This window comes from Episyrphus balteatus, chromosome 2 (assembly GCF_945859705.1).
Source record: "Episyrphus balteatus chromosome 2, idEpiBalt1.1, whole genome shotgun sequence".
NCBI classification, from domain to species: Eukaryota; Metazoa; Arthropoda; class Insecta; order Diptera; family Syrphidae; genus Episyrphus; species Episyrphus balteatus.
The window spans coordinates 87,197,116-87,219,823 of record NC_079135.1 but is presented as its reverse complement, the minus strand read 5'-3'; the positions used below and the strand labels follow the sequence as shown (position 1 = coordinate 87,219,823).

Genomic DNA, 22,708 nt, shown 5'->3' with positions numbered 1-22,708 from the left:
TATTCCACATCACTTTTATAATAAAATTAATCCCCGAAGAAAAGAATGAAGACAAAATGCTTAGGCCTGTTCACTGTGAACTCATATCTGTAAACCAAAGCTTGTTTCGAGACTTTGGTTTCAAGTTATCTGCCTCCAAAACATTAGGATGCACATTACTCAAGAACCAGACCTCTGAGAAACGTTTGCTTTTCAGTTATGAATAACACCTTAAGAGAGCCTTTTTTTTGGTGTCTCACTCGATGGATTTGGAGAATATTTTTCAAAATGAATTTTTTTTCATCAAGGGGTACCCCTTGATTTTTTTTCGAAAATCTGAAAAAAATTAAATTTGTAATTTTTTAACAAAAAGGATAGGCCTGTCACTAGGTACTCCTATCTGTAAACCAAAACTATTTCGAGTGTTTTGCTCCAAGTTATCTGCCTACGAATGTAAAGCGAAATAAATAGTTCCTCTTTTCCTGACCTTTCTGATTACAAAAAAAACTATACTTTTTTCGGGAGCGGTACGATTGATCGCAAACTAAAATCTCTTATAACGAAATCTCGCATTTTTTAAAATTTCACGCAAAACAAAATTTCGCAATTTATTACTCGCGCGCGCGAATTAATAAATATTTTATTTCAATGCGAGATTTTAAATTGCGAGATTTTAGTTTGCGAGATTTTAATGTTGCGAGCTTTCGTTAAGCGAGGTTTCGATATAAGAGATTTCATAATGCGAGATTTTAAGATGCGAGATTTTAAAAACGAGATTTTAAAATGCGGTCAATCGTACCCAACCCACTTTTTTCGTGGGCTATATGTATGTAGGTCTTTCTTCAATATGCTCAATTCGTACTAGTAGACGTTTTGGGTATGTTTATACCCTTCTTCAGGACTCTATTAAAAAACATGACTTAAAAATATTAGAAAAGAAAAAAATTATCTATACTTAAAATATTTGTAAAATATATTCAATGTATGTTAACCTCTAAGGTTTCTTCTTGGACTTCTTGGAAAATTGGTTATTTTTGTTTGTAATATTTTAAAATTTCAGCATTTGAAACCTTGAAAAAGACTTTCGTTTTATCAAAATTTCAAATTAATGAATTTTTATAATTTCAATTTGATAAGAAATTAAATTTTTTTTTTTATAAAAACAAAAACAAATCTTACCTTAAATTATAGTAAAAAAAATAACATTTAATCTAAGATACTTCTTTGGACAAACTGACAATAAATATTGCTAAGTCCCTCACAATCTGATCTCCTGTTAATTGTTTAATCTGTATCGAAAATATGCAACATTTCTAGCAACATTCTCTTACTACATATCTGTAAAATGTCTACGTTATTGAAATCTAGTCTATGTTTTTTTATTCATTCAATAGCCCTTATAGTGAGGCGGCTTAGCATCTAAATCGTGCACTTTGTGATAAAAGCATGAAATTTATATTATGGGTATTACTCAATATTAGAGTTATTTTGAGATATTGGGCCACTTTGTATTCCATCCAGGAGCGTAGATACAAGAGATTTTCTGTGTTGCACCCGCATTGTTGCATATCATAGTATAGCTGATGAAACCTTTTTATTAATATAATACATGATTTCGAGGTAATTTTTAACGCCCGATCGAATAAAACCAATAGCAATATGTCTGGACCGTCATGTAAAAAGTTATTGCACTTTTTATAAATTGTTTTTTACTCAAACAGCAAGATTCAGAATATTACCAAGTACTCCTTGAAAAAAAGTGGTAGGTTGATAAAATTTAGTGTGGACTTTTCTAATACCATAGAAAAAAATAATAAAATATGTCCTTCAAAAAATTTCAGGTCAAAGGGTGTTTTTTTTTAACGAGAAAGAACACTTTTGAAATGGTACCATTGCAACACATGGAAAATTTATGAATTTTTTTGAACCACATATATATTTTATACATCGTATGAGAATCAAAAATAATCAAAAAATGAATTATATTTACCATGGAACATTGAATTTTCATGCAAAACTTAAATTGCTTGCTTTTATTTTTTATTGAATTTTCATACAAATTAATGTTTTGAAGGAGTGAGGTGCAAAAGTAAAAGTATGAAAAATAATTGTGCAGTTTGTGACAAAGGGATCAAATTAATAGGATTATTATTACAATATATAACCCTCATTTAAAGATATTGGGCCACTTAATATTTTACCTTTAAAGATGTTTATAACGATGCACAGAGAGCAATTTAAATGAAGTTTTGTGAAATTTGTGATTATTAGATGGCTCATGTACATCCTCATAGGTGAAATATTAAAAGGCCCAATATCTTAAAATGAGGGTTACATATTGTACTAACAATCCTATTAATTTGATCCTTTTATCACAAACTGCACAATTATTTTTCATACTTTTACTTTTGCACCTCACTCCTTCAAAATATTAATTTGTATGAAAATTTAATAAAAAATAAAAGCAAGCAATTTAAGTTTTGCATGAAAATTCAATGTTCCATGGTAAATATAATTCATTTTTTGATTATTTTTGATTCTCATACGATGTATAAAAGATATGTGCTGCAAATGGTACCATTTCAAAAGTGTTCTTTCTCGCTAAAAAAAACACCCTTTGACCTGAAATTTTTTGATGAACATATTTTATTATTTTTTTCTATGGTATATGAAACGTCCACACGAAATTTTATCAACCTACCACTTTTTTTCAAGGAGTACTTGATAATATTTTGACTCTTGCTCTTTGAGTAAAAGACAATTCATAAAGAGTCCAATAACTTTTTACATGATGGTCGAGACATTTTGGTATTGATTTTATTCGATCGGGCGTTAGAAAATACCTCGAAATCATGTATCATATTAATACAATATTTCATTGCCTATACTACGATATGCAACAAATCGAGTGCAACACAGTAAAAGTCTTGTATCTACCCTTCCGAATGGAATACAAGTTGGCCCAATATCTCAAAATAACTCTTAAATTGAGTACTACCAACGATGTTAATTTCATGCTTTTATCACAAAGTGCACGATTGAACTCTTTTTTAATGCTAAGCCGCCTCACTATTATTGTTAAAAGTTAAATAGCTAAATTTTAAAGTTCTTATTTGCCAAAGTCTTTGTGAAAATCAATTATTTCAAAGCAAAAATTCAGTTTTTATCAAAAAAAAATCCAATGAAATTGAAGTAATTTTTATTTTTTGTTTGTTTTTTTTTTCAAAACTGTAATATTATAAATATTACCTTTTCCTCTTCAGAATTCATCTGATCATATTATTTTACTACGAAAAAGTTTCAAAAAAAGTCATTTAAAAATGTTAAATAGCGTTTATTTTTTTCCAAAATTCTGAGTTAAAGACCATTCTTTCAAAAACTCTTGATTAAATTTAGTGGATTTAAATTTTAAAGATAGAAATGATATTCTGACTTTTTAAAAACGTGTATGCAAATATTGTAGGTGTTGTCGTTGTGTTAAAAATATTTTTTTTTTGTTTCAAGTCAGTTTGTGAGAAAATTGCATTTATGTACCGCTTAAACGATGGAAGATTGTCTTGTACTCCTATATATTTTTGTTTTCCTTAAATTAAATAGAGAATCTTTTGGTATCATTTATTTTATGAAATTTAAGCAAAAAATGATTTTGTTCAAAAAAATTTTAATTTTAGAAAACAATACGGCAACATCGGCAATTTTAAAATGATAGACTTTGAAGTATTTTTAATTATCGACGTTTGAAAACAAAGATCATCAGAGCTGTTCGGCCGGGTTCCCTAATAATTTGCTTTAGTAACTCCACTATAAAACAAAAAAAAAATAATTTGCAGCCTTTTTTTCAATTTTGTAAGTTTCTTTAATTTAAATTTTTAAGAACTTGGTCACCCCCACAGAAATTTGGTATCACCTTCTTATAGGAAAATCGTTCAAGCTAATCGTTATTAAACATCGAGAGGTGTTTTCTTTCTTTTTTTTCTATACATAAGATACCCAATAAAAACATTTGGATAAGTAAAGTAACGCTTTTATAAAACATCGTTAATTCTTTACACTTGCTAGATTGTATCGGTCTCTTTCCTTACTTTCCCGTCTCATCTACCTTTTTTACTTGCGATATAGGTACTATAGGGCAAGTTTAGGATTCGTAAAAAAAATCGAACTCGAGATAACAATTTTACATGACATTACGATGATGGAGAATGCCAAAAAAGTGCGTCCGGCAATTCTGTCTGTCTGTCAGTCTGTCTGTCTGTCTGTAAGAACCTCGAGCTACAGCCTAAACTACTGAAGCGATTTTCTTCAAACTTGGTAGTTAACAGTTTTGGGTGATTCTCTAGAGGAGAAATTGATGTTTTTTTTTTAGGACCAAAACTAACGGTACCTGTCATATAATGGGAACAGAAAAGTTGATTTATTTCAAAAACGGCTCTAACGATTTTGATTAAAATTTTTCTGCTTACTGTTACAGATAAGAGCTTCCTTTGATAATTTTTGGATTTTTTTTTTTTGGATTTATTAATTTATCAAAAACGACAAAACAGGTTTCGACCAAATTTTTAATACAGAAACGTTTAAACAATCATTATTTAAAAAATTTTTAATTTTTCAAAAAACACATTTTTGGATTTTTTAAAAAATATTTCAAAATTTTTTTTTGAAAAATCAATTTTTTGGAAACGAGTTGGTGAAAAATTTTGAAATTTTGTTTTTATGTGTAAATTAATTATTTATTCAAAATTGCATATCAACTTTTTTTTTTGAAAAATGTTAAAAAATTTTTATATATACAAAATTATTTTTTTTTAAAAACGGCTCTAACGATTTTCGAACATTTTTTTCTAAAAATTCCTTTTTATACTAGAAATAAAATGGCATACTAAGTTTTTTGTAAAAGATCATTTAAAACGGCTTTAATTATTTATAAAAACAGATTTTATTTTTTTTGCACCACTAACGAAATTTCGTGAAAATATCAAATTTTAAATTTTCCCTTATTTTGTTCAATGAAAAACTTTAACATTAGAGTACCTTTTACCATAAGAGCAAGTACGTGCGACCCCAGTCGTGCAATTTATTCTTTTTGTTCTAACACAAAATTGCAAAACCTTTTGTTTTGTTTTAATTAATTTTGTTCATCTTCGTTCCTTGAAGAATTTACACGAACATTTTAGCCTCTGCACTTTATTGCATGTCGAACAAAAACCCACATGATTAGGAAATTTCATGATGGATTTTCAGGTTATGTTTTTTCGCTTTTTCCTCTAATGGAAACTGCAATAGCTCAATAGCAGGTACAATCATTTCCTGCCGTACAGAGATAGTCTCCGAAAAAAGCTATACATAATGTTTGATTGAAGAACATTTAATCGTACTCGTAGTAATATTTCTTTAAAAAGACTAACAAATGAAACTGAGGATTATTTAAAACATATAAGTTATATTTCCATGACAATTAAATCACATAAAAGATAAAACCACAAACAGAATTAATAACACAGAATGCGCCAAGTTTACATCATTTCATTTTGAATACTGGCATTTTCCACTTCAGTTGTTTTATTTAATCCACTTTAAAATTGATTTATTTCGCTTTAAAATTAATATTTTTGAATGCAATGAAATTATATAGAAAGTACTTACTTTTATAAACCATGCCTTTAACTCAAACATTAAGAGTCACTGTGGCGTATGAGTGATTTTTGTGTGTGTATAAACCAAATCAGAACCAAATCTAAATACGCAGTTGTACATTGCATTTCGATGAAAATTCATAAATTAATCAATAAATTTTGAATTCAAATTGAAATGGGTACTTCATATTCCCTCTAGTTTGCTTAAATTAGTTTTCTTTTTTTCTGTTCCTCTTTTGATGAACTAGAAGTGCACTTGAATATCAAGTGGGTCTTCTTGATGATGATATTTTACCTATATAGCAACGAATTTGGTTTTGGAATATATTTTTAGTTTAAGAGAATATTAAATAATATTCCCAAGTTGGTTGCCAACATTTGATTTAAAAACATATGATTTGAAATTATTTACATTCTAATGTATTGGAAATCTTAAGAGATTTTTGAAAGGACTATTCAAATGGCTCTGAGTGTACTATTCTTATTATTATCCATTCAAATCGATGCAAAATTCTATCGAATTGAATAAATTGAAAAGTTCAATCAAACAATATCATCCACACCGATGAAAAAAATAAATAAAGAAAGAAATAATATCAGACATGATGTTTATGATAAGTATTGTCATTGGTTAAAGAAAATATAGACCAATGTTTTCATTTATTCACCAAAAGAAAATGATAATTTGAAACCTTTTGTGATTTTAAAAGCAGCCGAAGTTAACACAACTTAAACACAGATTCACTCTAACCTGTAAGATGCCAATGTTTTCTAAAATCAATTCTTTATTTTCTAGTTTGTATTTACTGAAAACTTATTAGAGTTTTAAATATCAACTTTATATTAAGCAATTGCTTCTTCTTAACTTGACATTTTAAGTAAAATCCTGAAATACAATTTTACTAGTTTCAACAATAACAAAGTATAATCAAATTTGTAAGTATAAACATTATATATCTACCTACAACACTTACTTTCATACATATTTAAATGGTATGTATTTCATGTTATTATTTTAGGCAGTAAAGCCTATTACCCTTTTTAAAAAGAATGCTGTGTTCTTTTAAAAGCCGCAAGGGGCTTTTAGAGCTTACATTTGGGATGCTACTTCAACTCACTTACCTACATATTTTAGCCTAGGGAGATTTTCAAAATGAAAATTTTCGTGTGTAATGTGAAATGTGTGTTGAGGGTGATATTTCGTTTCGTTTCTTTTTTTTGTTTTTGTATTTTTCTCTACTGATAGTTTTTTAACTATGAGGAGAGATAAAGTAAGAAGAAGACTCATCCTTAAAAAAGTAATGATGTAAGGGAACATTGGAATGGTATAAATATTATTATATTTTTTTTAAATTCGGTTAGGGCGACAGAGAAGTAAAACAACCACAACCATAACCAGTTTAGTGGCTTGAATTTTTTAGTTATGTTTACACAATGCAAATTGTAGAAATATTTTCCTTATGTAAACTATTACCATTTGTCTAACTACAAATTGAAATTTTACAATAAGTTTAAAATTAAAGTTACAGTTAAAAAATAATAATAATAATGGAAATGTGGAATCTTCTAAAAAGTGGGTGGTTTTATTTCAGAATATATAATTCTTTTTTTAACGATCCATAACTATTTTTTTTAAATATTCTTCATAAATAAATTAAAATAAACTTGCTCTTATCAGATTGACCTTTTAAATTCTCCTTTATTATTTAAAACATAGATATTATGTACATCCATTGTTCCAAGAAAACATATTTCCATTTACCAAGAAAAGGAAAATCCTCCACCCTAAATAAGTGGTAGTTAGTATAGAATTTCTTGACCCTTGTGATTTTTATGACAGTTAAAAACTTTATGCCAGATAATATCAGTATAATATTATGTGTTTTAAATGGATTTTTTTGGTAATACTTAGCTTGCTGTTATGAACATGTATCCTTTAAATACATATACATTACATTAAAAGGACTTTAACTTCTGTGGGGTTTTAATCATAGTGTTGTTTTTAGTTCATTTGATCTAGCAATAAAGAGAAACACTTAAATCATGTGTCATATGTCTAGATTGTATCAACAAAAGTTTTATAGTTTAATAACCTCCTCCTTTATTCATTCGTTCAACCATTAAAAATTCAAGAATGAAATATAGGTAGGAGAATGGCTATTTTATAAAGGTTGAATTTTAAAGTAAATTCTTTAAGTATTGAATAGTTTTTGTCTTTTTTTTTAAACAACTTTTCTTTGTAGTTATGTATCTAAAACTTGGGTTGTTTGTACCTGCTCTTATGGTAAAACTTATTTCGAGTTTTTAAGCTTCTTATGTAAAACGTCGTGAAAGATTGATTTTAATTTTTTTAAGATTTGAAAAAAATAAACTAAATTTTCTCTTTATATTATAATAACAATAACTAATATTATATGGCTTTTCTATCTAAACGAAGTACGCATTCAAAAAAATTTTATTTAAGAAAATGTTTAAATTACATAATACATTAAAAAAACATTTTATAAAGAAAAAATTTCGTATGGTTTTCAAAAGAAATTATTAATCGACACATAAAAACAAAACTTCAAAAATTTATTTTTTTTATGAAGCTCAAAAATTTCTTTTTGGTAAATTGTATTTATTATTATTTTTTTAAGTTGTTTAAAGGCTTCTGTAGGCATAAAACATTTTTAAAAAAATTGGTTTAAATTGGTTAGTTAACAAGTGAGTCAGAAATAAAGAAAAAGGTTTTATGACAGGTACCGTTAGTAATGGGGCAAAAAACATTTTTATTTTAGGCAGTCAAAAAATATTTTCAATCAATTTTTATTGAAAATGTAGTTTTCATGGTCTGAATTTTTATTTAAGAGGGTTTCAGGTATATGATTCACGATTTAACAGTCTTTTTTGTAACTGAATCTAAAAAAAATCAAACAAAAATGTTCGGAACTAATTAATCTATTAAATTTTTTTAACTTTTTGACCATATTGCAAAGCAAAAAAGTCTTGAATTGCTTGAGAAACGCATTTTGGAGTAGAAGTTAAGAAACTAATCACCCGACATGAAAACTTTGGAACAAAAGTAAATTTGGAAATAATTTATATCAACCAACTGTGTAGATCATTTGGTTAGCGATAGAAATTTAATATTATCTGTTAAAGTTTTTCGCTGGAAACAAATGTTCCGCATACACCACAGTGACCCCGTCGATCGCTTTATTTTTAGTTCGATGACTAAGCCAGTTAATTTCTAACTAATGTTTAATTTACTGAAGCTTTAAGAGTATCCAAACGATCTTAGTTTAAGTTTCATTAGATTGAATTTGTCATTCAGGTTATAGTTCCCAAACAGATATTCTTGACACAATGCATTTTATTTTAATATATTGGCCTAAATTAGATTTGTAGCGATTTTTTGGATTATTGAGAACAATTCTGTAAGACATCATTTTTTTTTTAAAAGATAACTTTAAAGAAGTACATTGATGGTGTTATGCAAAAATATCGATAGTGAAAATTTTGTAAAAATAACATAAATAAAACAAGTTAACTTAAAATTCAGTGTTTTTGTTACCGGAAAAGTTATTTATTTATTTTAATCAATTTGAATTTTTTTAAAAATAAGGTCTAAAAATTCGTGGCACAAGGCAATGCAAAAAACCCTGTATTCAGATGCTCAGTTAAAATAAAAAAAAATCATTATTTTGAGAGCCCAAAGACCATCTTTAGATATTTTTTTTTAAGACTGAGTTACCCTATATTGATAAAATTTTAACTGATTTCTATAATCTTGATACTATCACACAAATTAAGTAGGATTCATAGAAACATGTTCAGACAAAGGTTAGTTACTAGCAAATAGAATGACACGATCTATTAGACAATCACTTACATATTTTCAAAGGACCTTTTGAATTTGGAAAACTTTTTGAATATAGAAAACCAAAGTTAAAATTAAAATAGTTTTATAAGAACCACCCTTATACAAATCCATATCTATATTCATATTTTCTTGAAACTTATTTCCGACGTCATGAAGTAAAGAGTAAACATCATGAGTTAGTAAAAAGATATAAACAAAAAACCTCAAAGTTCATCTCATGATCTTGAGTTTTGTTAGACTTACGAGTCCTTCAATTATTCCGAAGATTTGCCCAAACTTTGTATTTCCTCAACTTCCAGAATATCTAAAATTTAACGAATTATGTAACTTTCAGTCAATAGAAACAATATTTCAACGAGCATAATAAAAAAGTTTTCAACTTTAATAATTGTTTTTCAACTTTTAGCAAAATATAAAGGTTCTTATGCCGAAACTTTTTCGTTTTCGTTCAAAGGTTTCAAAGTAAGATTGAATTTTATACAAGAGTCTATAAGGTGTGATGGCTTAAGCCAAAGAATTTACCTTCAGCCAGACAACAAACAAATACTCATTTAACTACCTACTTAAGAAATCATAGAAAGTTTCAAATTTCCATTTTTGCTCTTAGTGAATAATGGCAATCTATTGCATATTTTTTTTCTCTGTTTTGTTTTCAAACAATGACTCTGCTACTTGTCATAAACATCATGTCTGATATTATACCTATCATGTTTTATCCGTGTTGGATGATAATACCTACTTGATTGAACTTTTCAATTTATTCAATTCGATTGAGTTTTGAATCGATTTGAATGGATAATAATAAGGGTAGTACACTCTGAGTTATTAGATTTGTGATTGTACAAATGTTTTCTTTTGGAGTTTAATTTTTTTTTTGTTTTCTGTTTTTAATAAAGACAAATTACTCACTTCAAGGATGATACCTTTAAAGTTACATGTTTCCTTGTAAATCAAAGCTTGGCGATATCTTAAAAAAAAAACAAGCAAAAAAAAATTAACCAAATCCAATATAATCTCAAGTCACTTGATTGATAGTGAATAGCACTTTCTACCATCAATATAAATACAAAAAGAAAGGTAATTAAGCAAACTAAATTGAATGACTTAATCCTTTTTTCCACTTGAATTCGAAGCGTATTAAGTTATACAGAATGCATCGTAATAATGTATTATATTGCATTGATTCAATTAAAAAAAAAAAAAGTACTCATACGCCACAGTGACTTTTCAAGTTTCAATTAAAAACAACATATTTAATAGTAGCTATGGATGCAACTAAAGCATAATAATTTGATTGCATTCACACAAATATCGGTTTTGAAGTGAAATAAATTATAAAATCCTTTAAATGATTTAACCTTCAGCTATTGAAGCGGAAAATGTCTGTCAATTTTCAGAATCAAAAAAAGTATATAAACACAGTACTGTGATATTAATTTTGTTGTTTGTTGTTGAATATATGTTTGCACAAGTGAAATGAACTTTGTTGTGCTTCGTAAGTTTAGTCCTTGAATAATGTCAATAGTTCACTTCATTGGACTAAAAAAAAACTCGATTAACTTTTTTTTTAATTATATTTCTCTGACGCGAATTGCGGGTAAACATTTTCATTAAATAACAGTTTAAAAAAGTTAGCTTCGGTTAATCAAATAGAAACGAAATGAAATTGGCTTCGCTTGGAAAAAGTTGAAACATAAAAAGGGCAGTCGTTCAAGTTAGTTTAGAGTGTTGCAGTTATGCAAAAAAAAAAAGAAATTCAATTAAAAAAAGATCGACAATGAAGTTAAATGAAAAAAATGTAATGGTTTATGCAAATCATGAACGATAAATTAATATGGTTTCATTTGGTTGCAAATAATTATGCAACTCGAAATGTTTCGGAAAAACTTTTTACTTCATGAGAAACGAATATGAAGTTCAGAAAACAAACTGTTTCATAGTTTTTGTAAGTTTTCCTTTACAAAAAAAAAATAAAATGCACGACTGGGTCGCACGTACTTGCTCTTTGAATATTTCATTTTTATTTTTATTTATTTGTTGATATTAACTTAATTTTAGATTAACATCGTGTTTATTAAAGAAAATTATGAAGGTCATCTTCAGTTAAATTAAAAATATTAATAAAAGTTTAAAATAAAAGTAACTATAATATTTACATTCGAAAAAAATTAAATGAACAAAGTACTTAAATTTCTAGGACTTTTATAAAACAAATTTGGTAAATGTATTATGGAAATAAAAAATTAAAAAAAAACACAAAATTCTTTCTTCAAATGAAAAAACAAATCTTTAAATGAAATTGAGCTTCAAAAAAAAGTATGCAGTTTATTTTCTGTTTTAAAAATGCATTTAAAAAAAAAATTTAAACTTATTAGAGCTGTTTTTCAAAAAGCTATTTTTTTATATTAAAAAAAAATAAAGTTTTAAAATTAGTTTGGTATGCCATTTTGTGGAAATTATTAATTAACAACTAAAATAAAAATTTTCCAAAAAAATTTAAGTCTCGTTTTCGAAAAATCGATCTAAAAAAAATTTAAGTTCTTTTAAAAATCAAAAAAATATTTTTTTCAAAATTTTATATTTAGGCAGTATAAATGTTTTTGCATAAAAAAATTCGTAAAAATTGAAATAACAATTTGAGAGATAGTCAGATTTCGGTTTTATTTGAGGTACCGTTAGTAACGATTTTTGAAAAACAAAACTTTTTTCATTAGAAGATTATCACAGAACCAGAATAGGCCCTCTTGTCTCAAAACTTATACCTGAATTTTTTTTTATCAAAATCGTAGGAGTTGTTTTTGAGAAAATTAAATTTTTTCAAAATTGTTATATGACAGCTACCTACCGTTATTTTGGGTCCAAAAAAATTAATTCCAAAAATTGCCTCTTTACGGGATCCAAAAACTGCTATATGCCAATTTGAAATCGGCTCAGACGTTTAGGCTGTAGCTCTTTATACAGATCGACAGACATCCTGACTGACAGACAGACGGACAGTCGGACTTTCGGGACCCACTTTTTTCGCATTCTCTATCATCGTAATGTCATGTTTGATTATCATCTCAACTTTTTTTTGTACGAATGCATAACTTGATTTACATATTATATACATTTTACATATAGTACCTATATCGCAAGTAAAAATTTAAAAGGGACCCAAAATGTGTATCAATTTAGTAATCAAGCATTTGACACACTGAGTGACAATATAAAGCGCACTTAAATATATCTTTACCTTTAATATACTTCCGCAATTCAAATGGTACGGATTTTCTTCGAATACGACATTGAATTGAATCCAGTGCAGTGTTACAGAATTTCTTATTAAAAATTTAAAAAAAATGTTAATACCTACAGAAAATCTCTATAGACTCATTAAAATACAATTTCGAAATATTTTAACAACAGAAGAGAATGTAATAAGTTCTATGGTGACAACTCTAAATAAGATTTTTCTATAAAAAAAATTGATGTTTATGTTACTGCATTTATCCATAACCATAATATAAGTAGGTACGCAGTTTTATAGCTATACTGAGGTTGGACATAATTTGTAAGTAGGCAATATTTTGTATAGTAAAATTTTGTACATACATTTTTAAAATAAGCTAGAAAGGAGATTTTTTTTGAAAGAACGCTTTCGGAACTCTTAGGATGCAAATTTGAATCTAAGAAAGTTCAGAAACAGCAAATAGAAAACTATAAAGTCACCAATTTTTAAATCACTGAATTAAGTTTGTGTAATTCTCTTTTTAAGGAAAGCCTCTATTTTTGTTAATTTTTTGCACTGCAGAACTTTTAGTAAGAATAAGATCTTACGACGAAAATCCAAGGTTATAAGGTGGTAGTCCAATTGTTATCCAAATAAATCTTTTCTCACTTAAATCAAAGTGGGAATAAATGGTTTTCAGGTGTCTAAAATATGAAAACAAAAATAGAAGAAAAAGAATTAGAGATGTCCAAAAATATGCTGTTTTTAAGTTAGAAAATATATTGCATCTAAAAGACATTTTGTACTTTTAGTTATAAAAGGAAAGTTGGTAGTTACATATCGTCGGCGTAAAGCAAAATTGTTCTAAGTCACAAAAAGCAAATTTTACAGGGGACGATTTTTAAGTTTCAAATTGGTTTAAAGCGACATTTTTCTGCTCGTTCGCCATTCAAGTTATGTTTTTTTTATAAAGTTTGTTTTTTTCTTTTGAATAAACCATACAAGTTTACCTCATTAGTAGGTGCATACTATTTTTAAATATTTTTTAAAACTAAAAACCCGAAATTGGACATAGAACAATTCCTATACAAGTACGCACTTTCCTTAAATAAAAAGTGGACTTAGAACAAAATATGATAGGACTTAGAACAATCAAGAATACTCGGGTCTCATTTTCAGAAGGCTAGTTACCTGTGTTTATTGTTCTATGCCCCATTAAATTATATTATCTGCTGAAAAGAATTTTTTTAGACAAAAACCACCCTGAAATTAGTGAAACTGCATCATTATCTCATTTTCGGTAAAAAGAGGATTTAGAATAATTTTGCTTTACGCCGACGATATGTATATCAGTTTTTAAAATAAGTCGTTCGTCCATTTATTAAAAAAGTATTCGTTATCTCCTCCTTTGGACAATTTCGCTCCACTTTTAAAATCAAAATAAAATGCACGAGTTGGTCGCGCATACTTTTTGTTGTTTAGAATTTTAAGTTTTTATATTATACACAAAACAAAAACTATAATTTAATTTTAACATGGATAAAAAAAAAATGTTAAAAAAGTATTGTAAATTCTTTAACAAATTAGGTGGCTTTTCTTTTTTTTACTGTAGGCTTAAAGTCAATTTTATTTTATTTGGTTATCCCCTTCACTTATGTATTTTAACTACTAAATTTTGACTTTGTTTTCATTTTAAATATTTTGCTTATTTTGTATATTTTTTAAATAGTTTATTAATTACACTGGTCGGCAAAAAAACAAAACAAGTCTGGAGCAAGAACTCTGAGAGGTGATTTTAATTAACTTGAGTGTGCTGAATTCAAAACAGTTTACAGATTTTTTCTATCACGTCTATTTTTTGAGCTCTGCTCATCACAATTTTAGCTACATATAAAGTCCCAAAAACTAATTTTAAATGAAATGTTTTTTGACATTTGATCTAAAAACATTATTTTTCCGTAATATTTTGCTATTTTTTCAAGCGAATCAGGAGTCGAAAACTAAAATGTACCTACTTCAAATCTGCTTCAAAAACCATAAGTTACCTTAACCACCAAGATTTTGAGATATCATACCTTTCTATACCAAATATCTTTTAGAAAAAAAAATAATTTTGAAAATAAAAATAAACGTATTTAAGAAGATAAAATATGCATGGCTTTTGAATATTGCATTATGTAGTTTTGCGAAAAAAAATTAACGGTGATGAAATTCAAAGCCAAAAGTACCACAAAAACGCGTTTTTGACCTGTTAATATTTAAATATTTCGAAAACTTGACGTGCCAGTGAAATTTTGACTTCAGATTCGGAATCAGCACACAAAAGTCCTTTAGAAAATTATGGTTTGGTTCAAGCTCCATTTTTGTTGCCGACCAGTGTTATTTAACATTTCTATTCAAAGGCCTGATGAAGTGGTTAACCATCCCTGAAACGTTCCCCCAAAAATAAAAGATAAAAATAAAATTGACTTTAAGCCTGCCTACAATAAATCGAAATTTACTATCCGGTTTGAAAAAATTAATTGAATTTTTTACTTGCTCTATAGGGCAAAACAAAAATTTGAGGTTTTAATCAAAACTAACATTACGATGATGGAGAAGTCCGAAAAAGTGGTTTTGGTCATGACGTCCGTGCGTCGGTCTGTGCGTCGGTTCGTCGGTGCGTATGTGCGTCGTCAAAAAAAAGCTGTACATGAAGATGCAGCCTAAACAGGTGGACGGATTTTCTTGAAATTTGGTACAGATGATTTTTTCGTAATTTCCAAGGTTGGTTATTTTTTGTTTTTTAATATCTCGCTTAGAACATATACCTCCCATACAAAGTGTTCGAGGTATTGCAATTTTCTCGAAAACGGCTCTAACGATTTTGATTAAATTTGACCCACGTAATACTGTACGTAAATCTAGCAAAACTGCATTTTTAGTTTTTCTCAAAAAATACGTGTAGTGAAAATATGATATTAAAATTTTTTTTACATCTCTGATGTCGGCTCTTCCCGTGCATCGTTAAAGAGTTATTGCAATTTTCTCGAAAACGACTCTAACGATTTTGCTTAAATTTAACACACGTAATGTTGTACGTAAATCTAACGGATAATGGAAATATGATATTAACTTTTTTTAAATCGCTGATGTCGGCTCTTTCCCGTACAGCGTGATTGAGTTATTACAACTTTCTCGAAAACGGCTCTAACGATTAAGATTAAATTAAATGACATACATAATGCTGTAAGTGATTTTAATATAATTGCGTTTTTTGTTTTTCTTAAAAAATACGGGTAACGGAAATATGGCGTAAGAAATTATAAAAAAAAAATTACACAGAAATTATAAAAAAAAAAATTACCTACACATTTTTGCATTTCTTATGAAATTCCTTAAAAAATCAAATTATAACTAATTCAAAATATTTTTCAAAAAAAGCTTTGACATAAAAGGTACTTTTATCATAAGAGCAAGTACGTGCGACCCCAGTCGTGCATTTTATTTTAATCTAAAATTGATTTGTTTTTAAATAATGTACATAATTCTTAATTTTAATAAAATGTTTTCGTAAAAAAGTTCGTTCAAATTGGTTAGATGGTTAATGAGGTTAAATGATTTTATATCAAAAGGACGACTTTCTTTTCTAAAGCCTACAGATATTTTTTAATAAAAATCGTTAGAGCCTTTTTTGCGAAAAATGAGCTTTTCCAATTTTCTTCCAATTACAGGTACCGTCAATTTTAGTCTTAAAAACAAAACAACTGTTTCCACTCTATCTCTCAAAACAAATTAGATAAAACCAAGTATGAATTAAATCGCTTCCATGTTTTGGGCCGTAACTTGAGATAGAGACAGACAAGCATACATCAATTTAGGCGTGTTCTATTTACTATCTATTATTCTCAACACTTCAAGGTAGGAGAGACAAACATTCTATGAAATACCCAAAAACGAACTTAGTATCAATATTAATTTCTGGCATATTTGAATCAAAAACATTAAATAGTAAAATCCCTTAGTTAAGCATAACTTTTCCATACTGCAAGTCATACACTAAACAAATTAACTTTCCTTAACAACTCATAAAGTCTATACTCTATACTGAAATGTAGGATATTACAAAAACAAAAAGAAAATAATAAACACTTCATTATGCTAAGGATATGGTTTCTTGTTTTCTTAAGTTAAACTCTAACTAGTTATCCCAGCACATAAATTTGCAACAAATTTCATCCCCTCATTTAACGAACTTTATGTTTCACATCGACATCATAAATAATTGTGTGGCCAGTAAATTAAGAGTACCCATAAGAACTTTAGCAGTTTAGTTTGACTCATTAAGATTTGTGAAACGTATTCGAGTACATAATGTTTTTGATTGGCGAAAAAAAAAAAACTTCAAAGTAGCTTAATTAAAAGTTTTCATTGACTTTGTGAGAAACGATATCTTAAAGTTAATTTTATTTATTTTTTTATAATTAATGGTTTATTAACAAAAGTAATGGTTTTGTGTTGAACATTTTATGGCATATTCATTAGCCGCTTAGAAATATGATATGTGGTGTGGAGACACGAATTTATATGATAAAATATATGAATATGGCTATAAAATTTTAGTCATAAATATGGCATTACACTTTCATTGCCATACTTAAATTTGATATAGTAGGTATAATGTTGTGTTAAACCTTAAAACTTAAAAGAAATATTGGTTTTATAAAATTATGCACACAATACTGTTTCCTTTTTTTGAGGGATGGTTTTCCTCAATTTCGAATATGTCATCCAATGAAGCGAATCATTTCGTTTTGCTTCCGATTAAATTGAGTTTATTTATTTATTCAGTTAGAAGACCGAAGTTACGTGTATTTTTTTAAAAAAAGTTTTGTTTTAATGTTTTGTTAGATAATATATTATTGCAGTTTATAGTAACCATTGCTATTGGTAGGTATCTACATGTCTTTTCGTTATTTGTTCATCTTCATATTGATTTCATATTTTGGAGAGTTACAATGTTATGTAGCTCTTGTTTACTTTTTTAATATAAAAAAACAAAATCCTTAAGAAAACGTATTGCTATTTATGGCATGTCAGATTCGTAAAACATTTTTTATTATTTTTTTTTAGTTTGCAGTAACAGAATTGTATCTCTAAGCAAATATATAGCTTGGAACTGAATAAATTATTCAATATTATGAAAAGGGAAAAAAGTTGAAAATAAAGAAAACTATACATGTACATAAGTCCTAGAATTTTCCTGATCGTTCGGTTAGGTTGAAATGGCTGTCAGGGAAACAACTGACACCACTAATTTGTCTGTTACGATATTAAATGATATTTAAAAGAATTTCATCACCAGTTCGTTATTTTGATAAATCGAAGGAGAAAAAATGTTTTAATAACACCGGCACACAAAATAAAAAAAGTGTCATGTACCAGGAACCAGACCTATCTTTCTATATGTTTTGCGGCACGTTGAATCCGAATTTCAAGTCCGTTTGGCCCGGTCACCCTCCAGTTTTGAGCTGTGACTGCATTTTGTTTGGATTTTTATGACTTTTTTGGAGTTTTTTGCAATTTTCTCAAAACTGAAGGGTGTTCCGGCAAAACGGACTTGAAATTCGAATTTAGCGGGTCCAAAAACATATAGAAAGATATGTCTGGTTCCTGGAACATGGAACTTTTTTTTTGTGTGCCGGGGATGAAAGCGACATTTCGCGACAGTGCCAGCACACCAAAAAAAAAGTTGTATATACCAGGAACAAGACCCATCTTTCTATATGTTTTTGGACCCGCTGAATCCGAATTTCAAGTCCGTTTTGCCCGGTCACCCTCCAGTTTTGAGAAAAATGTAAAAAAGACCCCAAAAAAGGCAAAAAAAACTTCCTTTTTTTGAGTTTTTTGCATTTTACTCAAAACTGGAGGGTGACAGGGTCAAACGGACTTGAAATTCGGATTCAGCGTGCCCAAAAACATATAGAAAGATAGGTCTGGTTCCTGGTACATGACACTTTTTTTATTTTGTGTGCCGGTGTAATCTTTTGGACTTAAAAAATCATTTTTTTTTTTTGTTTTTTTTTTTTTTTTTTTGAAAATCAATTTTTTGAAATCGTTCGAATGCATTTTTATTAACATATTTGTTTTAATGAGTCGTTTAATATTTTTTTCAATTTTTTTAAATTTTTGTTAAAAAAATATTTAAAAGAAAAACAACTCTAATGATTTCAAATATGATTTTAACTTTTTAACAACTCTTTGTTATACAAGAAAATCAATAGCATACTTTGTTTCGAGATGTTTTTGGAGTTTAAAATCAAATTTTATATTATTTTTCTATTTTATACTATTATTAAACAAAAATAATGGTTTTTGTTGGTCCAAAAGTGAAAAATTCCATATACTATAGCTATATTATATAAATGAGTCTAAAATATTTTAAGTTCACTGTGTATATACTAACATGTTTTATCAGTGGCGACGCGTTCCTTAAAAGGTTGTTTTTCAATAAATTTTAATTTAATTTTCCATGCGTAACATGAACATGATATTGTATCTAATGAATCATATCTTACTTTTTTTTTAAAGAAGTAGAAAAAGTTTTGGTAAAAATCTAGACTCAATAATCTCAAGAATTTTGTATCTTTAAATTAAAGTTGAACGAATTTATCTTGATACGATTGTGGTTAGATGGTTCGAAGGGGTTGGAGAAGCTACACGGAGAAAACAGACCACATACAATTAAGCGGATCGCACCTTAATTTAAGCGGATTTCTGCATGGTTTTTTGCTAAGATGACTTTCACCTTAAATTAAGGTGACAAGTCACATTAATTTCTTGAATGCGCAAATTAAAAAAAAAAAAAAAAAACTGGCAGCCACCGGGGATCGAACCTACAACTGTTGCTAAAGCTAAAGTGTGACTATAATTTTAAAATTTTTATTTTTGGTCGGTTTTTTTAAGATAAACATTCACATGAAAATAAGATGAAGTTCACATTAAATTAAACTAAGTTTAAGTGGAATCACCTTATTTTAAGCGGATATCACCTTATTTTAAGGTGGTGAAATTTAATGTGCGCATCATTTTATTTCAATGTGACACTTTTTCTCCGTGTATACAGAGGAAATAGAATAGGAGTAGAAATAGATTTCTGAGTTTCGCATAAAGGGGTAATATAAATTCTTTTTAAATGTTCAATAAACAAATTTTTGAATTTTTCAAAAATATTTAATTTTTTTTAAATAATTTTTTGATAAAAATTTTAGAATAATATTTTCTTAACCCTAGACCCGTGTACTGGGCACTCAGTGCCCAATTCATTTTTCAAATCCAATTGGAACGTATTTCTTAGACTTTTCTATTCCAATTAGATTTACACATAGTTAGTTTAGTATGTTTAGGTCTACAAAAATATACTTTTTAATAGTTTGAGTGAGTATCGGTGACACAATAAGAATTAAAGAAAAATATGTCAAAACTGCGTACTTGGGCACTGAGTGCCCAGAGTTTTTTTTGTATGGAAATCATGGTCTTGTATTGATTTATTTGCTAATCTTCAACGGTATTTTGATATGAATTTGATTTACAGTCGAATACCTCTTAGCCTTTTTTGTTTCTACCCAAAAACTGAAAAAATCATATGACGTTTTAGCCAAGTTGAGGATATATAATAAGTGTAGGTTTGGGAATCATTGTTAGAAAGAAAAACTGGGAGCCATTTGAAAAATTTCGAATAAGGGACAATTTATTTCTTTTACTTGTTACGGGACATCGACTGTTTTTACATTTTTCACCGTAGCAATCACTTCAGCAATCGATTTTTACAGTCAAAGTCCTCTAGTCACACTTTCAAAAATAAATACAAAATTGAAGAGATTGGTGCATGGATGCAAATAATATTATTCTGAAGAATAGTCACTTTCTTTCAGGAAAAGCATTACAAAGTTTGGAAAAAAAATATAGAAATAGAGAGATTCTATTTACAAAGCTTTCGTATTAGAGAATTTTTACTGTTTTGCTAGGTAATACAGTAATTTTTTTTTTGATTTTACACCGGTTGAAATTTGTTTGCGTAAACAAGTGATTTTAGTGCGATTTCTTTGTGATCAAGTGCTTTTTTTCTGAATAATATTTTTTTATCTACTAAAGTAAGTACCTAAATTTACGCCTATTATTTATGATATCCTATAATAATAGAGAATCATGGATGCTACAATGGATCGTGTTCTGTATCTCCTGAATGCATCTTCTAACCGGGATTTGACTGTGGCGGAGCAAGAGTTCTTTGATGAGAATTACTCCAGGTTCCTAGATGCAGAAGAGGAGGAAGCTCGACGCATTGACACTGAGGAGGATAGTGATACTGATAACGATGAAGATTTATCGGATGCCGATGATCCAAACTATGAACCAGATACTGCTTTGTTGGATACACGGGTTTCGCAGGCTGGTTTAGATATGGAAGAAGAGGAGGCAGAAAGACAACAGCAAGGAACGAAGATGAAGACCCTATTGCACCAAACAGAGGAATGCGGTATGTTGCAAGAAATGCCAAATTCGATGACATTTGGTGGTCAATGCCGGACGAAAGCGAAAGACAAAGAACAATAAGAAATCGAAATGAACGAATGAGACATGTTCCAAAATGCACCAACTTAATTTCGAGAAAGGCTGAGGTTTTCAAGTCCTTAGTTACTCCAAATATTGTTGGAAATATTGTGCTGGAGACGAACAGAAAGGCAAAGAGAACTTACGAGGAGAATCGTTTGTCTCTCAACCCAAAGCAAATGCGTAGATGGTATGACAAATTTGAAGAGGAAATATATGCATATATTGCAATTTTGTTGTATGCTGGAGCTGAAAAACCCTATGGGGTGGAAGCGAAGGATCTTTTTCATCAAACAAGTGTACCATTCTACCGCGCCGTTATGTCTCTGGAACGATTTGAACAAATACGACGCTTTATCCGTTTCGATGACGGAAGAACTAGAGCGTTTCGTCTTCAAACTGACAAATTAGCTGCATTTAGGTATAAAAGATAAAATGTTTGATTGATAGGATTACACATTTTTTTTACCAATTTTCTAGGTACGTTTGGGATTTGTTTCAACAAAATCTTGTTGAGTTTTACCAACCGTCAAAGGAGCTGGCAGTAGATGAAGAGTTGGTCGGCTCAAGGGGAAGATGCCCGTTCAAAATGTTTATGCCAAACAAGCCAGGAAAATATGGCGTCAACATTTTTTGGATAGTTGAAGCCGTAAACAGTTATCCACTTCGAGGTGAAATTTATGTTGGCCAACTCTTCAAAAAAGTGTTAAAACAGCAATGAGTTTGATCGGGTATGAAATTACATCTATAAGTACCTTACCGACAATCCAACAAAACAAAGCAAAGCAACGTTGTGATACCTGCAAGAAAGAAAAAAGAGACAACAAAACTACGGCGGTCTGCGATCTGTGCTATGTTGCAGCTTGCAGTAAGCATTACATAAGAGTGTGCGAGAAATGTTTTGTGACCAAAACTGCAATTGATACTACCGAAACCGAAGAAGATGAAAATTTTGACGGAGATTCACTTCCATCAACTTCAGCCGGTCCACCAGCAAAGCGCCAAAAAAATAGAAATACAAATTAATTTCAAAAAGTGGTGGTTGTAAATTACCTATTACTTTAAAAGCTTTTTTAAATTTTGTTTTCAAATAAAAAATATCACAAAAAATAATAGTGTTTGTAAAATATTTTTTTTTATTTCACTATTTTCAAGTAATTCATAGGAAAAACCTTCGTGGGCACACAGTGCCCAAGTACACGTAAACTAGAATTTTTTAAGTACACGGGTCTAGGGTTAAAAATGGTATACCAACTTTTTTTTTTGAAAAATGTAAGAAAATAGTTAATTTTAAAGTAACAATTGCTAGTGCAGTATGAAAACTTCACAGTGATGAGCTTAAGGCTAGGCGCACACATGCGATTTTGATCGCGCGATTATTCAGTCGCAAATTAGATGACAACAATTTTAATGACTGTATACACAATTTTC

The 22,708-nt window shown here is 28.7% G+C and overlaps 1 protein-coding gene across 1 annotated transcript in view; it reads left to right on the top strand.

Moving 5' to 3' along the window:
* LOC129909273 (uncharacterized) overlaps positions 1–22,708 on the top strand; it is a 38,978-nt gene that overhangs the window by 4,637 nt on the left and 11,633 nt on the right. The window lies entirely within an intron of this gene.